Source organism: Triticum aestivum, chromosome 6A (genome assembly GCF_018294505.1).
Source record: "Triticum aestivum cultivar Chinese Spring chromosome 6A, IWGSC CS RefSeq v2.1, whole genome shotgun sequence".
Taxonomy (NCBI): Eukaryota; Viridiplantae; Streptophyta; class Magnoliopsida; order Poales; family Poaceae; genus Triticum; species Triticum aestivum.
The window spans coordinates 523,185,395-523,191,505 of record NC_057809.1 but is presented as its reverse complement, the minus strand read 5'-3'; positions in this window follow the sequence as shown (position 1 = coordinate 523,191,505).

Below are 6,111 nucleotides of genomic sequence, written 5' to 3'. Positions count from 1 at the left end.
GGAGAGAGAGCGAGAGATTGGCGTACGTCCGGCAACTCCCATCGGCCGCGCCCTATCCTGCCCGCAAAGCCTCCGGCCCGATCGATCGCCGTCGAATCGGAGCTCTCCTAGCTTGTCCCGGAGCACGCGTTTGGTAGGGCTATGGAGGGGGCGCCGGACCCATGGTTACCTGATCGGGGGTGACAGGAATTAGCCCTAGACGGCACGGGGCTACACCGGGCAAACGAGCCGAAATGCCGATGTCTTTTGGGAAAGGAAAAGAAGCTGGTGGTGGGTGGGTGCTAGCTCGCTAGGGTGATGTCTGCGCGCGCACACGCACACGCGCACGGGGTGACGCTGTTGCCAAAGGCGCTTGGGGTTGGGGTTGGGTATGGCCGCACGGTCACGTACAAGTCGACATGTTGATGATGATCATTGAAGAATGATAAAGCAGGCAAGCAGGTCTAGCCATAGGTGGCTTTCGGGAAAGAAAGGTGGTGCGGCCGTGCAGCAGGAGCGTACGTGAATACCTGAACCGACAGCGCGAGTAGCCACTAGCCAGTATCTGCGAGATTGGGATGGTAGAGCACAGAGTCGGCTTCGTGCATGCATGATCGAGCGTTTAGATACGCAACAGCGACGGCGTCTCGATCGTGTCGTGCGGGTTCATGCATGCAGATGCAGGTCCCTTTTGCTTTGCATGCACCGATGAAGGAGGGCCTAAACTATAAGTCTATAACTAAAAGGCCATTGTATTTGTATACTCCTTTGGTTATAGGACACGGCTTTCTCTTGGTGTAATCTGTATCTGTAGTGGTGTTATCATGCGGTAGTATATATACTACACCAGTATTGCGTAAGCCCAACTAGTCGGCGACACGTTACCCTAAGCCCTCTACCGGCTAGGCGCTGATCCGTGCATATCCAGACCCGCAACGGGACAGGGCTTTTGGCTAAGCTGCAGGGAGGTAGAGACAGACGGACAGACAGCGGATCGGCAAATCAACCAGGTGAGACGAAATAAAGCCAGCGACGGCGACAGACGAGACGACAGCGCCCCCTCGCAATCAACCGACGTCAGCTCTAATTAGCTTCCACTGCCCCACCATGCACGCGCAGCGCAGCTCCGAATTAGAGGAACGAAAGCCGAAAGCACCACCAGCTCGTGTCCGTGCACCGATCCATGGCGGATGATGGCGGCCACAAACTACCTCTGCATCTGCAAGCGAGGGGAGGGGTCATCTCTGTTAGACTGTATAGTCTCTGTAGTTGTATACGTACATATACGTATGATGTAACTTGTACCCGTTTGTTATATATATGTGAGATAGGCCACCTCTAGAGGGTTGAGCCGGTTCCCCCAACTCTATTGTCTTACATGGTATCACGCTAGGTCAACACGCTTCCGCCCAAACCCTAAACCCCGCCGCCGTCTGTCTGTGCGCCGCCGCCGCCGTCCCTGAGATCGCGCCGCCGCTGCCCCAGCTATGTCGGGCTCCGCCGCCTCCGGCTCCACCATGGCTAGCTTCTTGCCGGCCTCTCTCGCGGCCCTCCTGTCCCGACCCATCGACGCCGCTGCGGTCTCCACCGCCCCGATCGAGACGAGGAGCCTCGGGTCCTTTTTCTCCTCGTCTCCGGGGCTCCCGATCGTGCCATCTACCACGGGCGCTCCCTCGTCCGAGACTCGCAGCGACGCGCCGCTCGCCCCGAGTGGGGGCCAGCCGCCGATCGCCCCGTCTCCCTCTCGTAGTTCCTACGGGGTGGAGACAATGGGGTCGGTCCATGGATTTTCCTTCCTTTTGCTACATTTCGCTCAAAGGGTTGAAGGGAGATAGTGCATCAAGTTATTCGCAAGGGCCAACTTGATCCTCTTCCCCAGGGATCCCAGATGAGGGAAGCCTAGGAGAGCCGCCGACTCCAACTATCGTCCATGTACGATCCATACTAGATCTGACCGAGCGCGCAAGGCGCTCAAGACGGTGATTCTTGCTTAAAAAAGGGCTAAAGCACTCCAGCTTCGAAGCTGGAGTTTGCAACTTCAAAACTACAGGTTTTAGCCCTCCTGGCCTCCAGCATCGTCCACAGCTGCTTTTGCTTCTTCCTCACGGGATCCTAGGAAAGATTATTGAGTTTTGTACTCATAACTATCCAGATTCAAAAGATCCAAGCTAAAGGAATTAGAAATGAGTGCTAAAGAGAACGAAAGGTATTGGATCATTGCCTGCGGCAGTTAGCAATAATCTTTCTATGGACGTCCGGAAATCTGTTTCATGTAGCTTGGCAAGGCTGGATACAGGATCCTTTACACTTGAATCCTGTGGATCAGCTCCCTTACATAATAATATTTCACTGTATCAGCTACGAGGGGAAAATCTGAAAGACAGAGGATAGAGAGGCTCCGCCTACATGTGAAGATCTTTCAAGCGAAAATAATGGGTAGCCATGAGAAATCTCGATCGGCGACTCTGATACCATGATATCATTGGTCGAGCGTCCCGTCTCTTCGCTGACCCCTGGCACACAATCACTATAAGACAAAGCAAGACAAACCTCTCTTATCCTTCTCGGCTAGAAGTTACAAGTTTCCTGTTCCGGTTTCGGCTTGAGCCTGCTCCTAACTCCTCCCCGGGTAGTTCCCAATGTTTGGCACTTTCCATACTTCGTGGGTGCAACATCAACAAATTCGCTCATGATCAAGTTACAACCTAAGATCTATGACTATATTATGTTAACTGTTCGTATTTTGTTCATTCCATCGGTATGCTCCCACCCCGCCGGAACTCGCAATCAAACATAGGGTTGGCAAACTAGGAAGGCACAGAAAAGAAGGCAGTTGCGAAGGCGAGCAAACCAGTCGAATTCGATTGATTATGTCACTCCGCATTACTATAAAAGGGCAGCAGCTTTCTACTAAAATGGGCTTTGGCACTCCTTCCGCTATTACTCGAAATAATAATAATAGTGAAAGGCTTTCCTTCCAAGGATAACTTGTATCCATGCGCTTCAGATTATTAGCCTGGAGTTCGCCACCAGCAGTATAGCCAACCCTACCCCCATAAAGCGACTTGTTTTACCTATGGGATGTGAAGATTGGCTCTGTACCTGACACGGATTGATTTAAGAACAGTGATGAAAGAAATCAATTTATGAGAGACCAACAAACAGGTTGTCCTCCACCGCTCGGAACGTCACACCTTGTGCCATGTTCCAAGCGAACTGCATCGTTGAGAAAAAGGATTGGCTACTGAAGGGATGCGGCGTGGCCACTTTCGCAAGGGCCATCCACCGACCCTTCTACTATCGGTTTTTAGTATTGGCTACTACTATACTAGCTACTCACCTATCGGTCTAATGAGCATACTTGGAGAAAGGAGAACTTCCCGCCTATAATGTTGAGCAATCTCCTGTTTACTATTGATCTACTTCCCTCTAGCATCACTCATCCTTACGGCACTAGTCCATCCATCCCTCGACCGAAGAGAGTCTTCCTCCTCACGGAACTAGGGTTTGGTTTCATAGACAAGACTTTCGAGCGCGACGTTGCGCACATCCTCTTGCTTGGTATCTTTTCTAGTGTACATCACATTCATTTTCCTTTCCATTCATTTTCCTTTCATGTAGATATGATGATGGATATGCAAGCATGATAACTTATATGCTGTTCTATATCTCCATGAATCTAGGAACTTTTGCTTGCATTGTATTATTTGGTCTACGTACCGGAACTGATAACATTCGAGATTATGCAGGATTATACACGAAAGATCCTTTTTTGGCCGGGCCGGGATCGAGAAGTGGAAGTCATAAAAAAGAGATGTTTCTCTTCAGAGAGAAATCCGTGTCCGCCCCAGCAAGAAAACGTATGCGCGTGTACGGAAGCGCAACGGCTTTCGCGCTCATCCCTTGCTTCAAAACTACAGAGTAGGTTTCTGAGTTCATCAGGTGTGCTCGTGCCTGAAATGCTTTTCACAAGAAGCTAGTCAGAAAAAGGGGCAAGTTGGCTGGCCTACCGGCCCGCAGATGTAGAGAGGTTACCCCCACCATCCTCTTGAACTGCGCCTCTCCTTGTGATCGGGATGAGGTAGATGCCTCCCAGCCGGGGGGGCGGATCGACCCCCCCTTTCTTTTTTGAATTAGAAAGAAGGGGATGAATTAGAAAGAAAGAGATCAGGTTATTTATGATCGGAGAAAAGGAAGGGGCGTGGTTGATGTGTCACTGGGAGGGTATCAGATCTTGCTTGAAACAGGTTTTTCTTTCGCGCTTCCCCTAGCGCAGGCAGTAGTTTGATAGCGAGTTCACCCAAGTTCTATAGATGGTGTCTGTCTCACTATCTGTTTGAGTGCCTGAAGGCCCCTGGAGGAGTCGTTCTGTGAGTTGTATTCAAGCTCGCCCTTAGACCGAGTCAAGTTAGCGATAAGAGTCAGCTACTTTGGCCTTGTCATTCGCTTTGTTGCCATATAGATAGGTTGGAGTGCGGGTGGCCCGCTTCCCGCAGCGACGTGCCGCTCGCCCCGTCTGGGGGGCAGCCGCCGATCGCCTCGACTGGTGGGGGCTCGGCCCTCACCCTGGTGGCGCCCCCGTCGGCCATGATGGCGGGGTTTGCTGCTGCGGGCTCGGCCTCTTCGTCATCTGTTCCTGCGGTCGCGACGGTGGCTGCAACCGCGGCCTCTGCCTCTACGGTGTATCCGCCTCCGGCAGTCTACTCCGCGGGCTCCTCGCCGCCGCCGCCGTTTCACTTTGGGAACCTCATCACCATCAAGCTGTCCGCAGACAACTACATCTTCTGGCGTGCGCAGGTTCTTCCGCTTCTCGGGAGTCATTATCTCCTGGGCTACGTCGACGGTTCTCTCCCCTGTCCTCCTGCGCTGGTGGATAGCGTGCACGGCCCGGTCTACAATCCGGCGCACCGTGTTTGGACAGGGCAGGACCAGGCGAACCTCTCCTCCATCCAGGGGTCGCTCACTCCGGCGGTTGCCGGACTTGTTGTCTTCGCCAAGACTTCTCATGAGGCATGGACCATCCTCGAGCGCTCGTTTGCAGCGCAGTCGCAGGCCCGTGTCTCCGCGCTTCGTCGTCAGCTTGGTGAGTGTCAAAAGCTGGATTCTACGGCCACCGAGTTCTACAACAAGGTCAAGGGCCTTGCCGACACGTTGGCCTCCATCGGCCAGCCCCTCACCGATTCCGAGTTTAACTCGTTCATTGTCAATGGTCTCGATGAGGAGTACGACGCCTTGGTCGAGATCATGAACGAGCGGGGCAACTCGAACCCCATGATGGCGCATGAGGTCTTTTCCCGCCTCCTTCTCACGGAACAGCGGGTCGAGTCGCGCCGCTCCAGGGCCAGCGGGGGCTCCCTCTCGGCCAACGCCGCCACCAAGGGTGGCCGCCCTTCTTCCTCATCCAGGGCCTCTTCGGGGCTGCCATCGCCGCCTGCATCGACCCCCACTCCTACCGCGACATTACCGGGGGTTGGTGGCAAGCGCGTATGTCAGCTGTGTGGCATTGAGGGGCACTGGTCCTCTAAGTGCCACAAGCGCTTTCAGAAGAGCTTTCTGGGTCTTGGCAATGATGGCAAGGACACGCGCAATTTTGCGCGTCAGGTGGCCATGGCGGATCGCCCAGTGTCCACTAAGCAGCAGGGGCATACTCAGTCCTACTCTGTTGATCCTCACTGGTACATGGACTCTGGGCCACGGAGCATCTGACGAGTGAGATGGGCAAGCTCCATACTCGCGAACCCTACCACGGCTCCGACAAAATCCACACTGCCAATGGAGCAGGTATGCATATATCTCATATTGGTCAAGCATCTCTTCTCACTAGGCATGCAAATAGGAGTCTTCAACTTCGCAATGTGCTTAGAGTTCCCTCTGTGACACGTAATCTTCTTTCTGTTCCTAAACTTACACGTGATAATAATGTGCTTTGTGAATTTCATCCTTTTGATCTTTTTATTAAGGATCGGGGCACGAGGGACATTCTTCTTAGCGGGCGGTTGTGCCAGGGACTCTATCGTCTGGAGCATCCTGCAGTCGCTCGCGTGTTCAGTGGAGTTCGGGTATCTCCGTCACAGTGGCATGCTCGTCTTGGTCACCCGACCACACCTATCGTTCGTTATGTTTTGCGTCGTC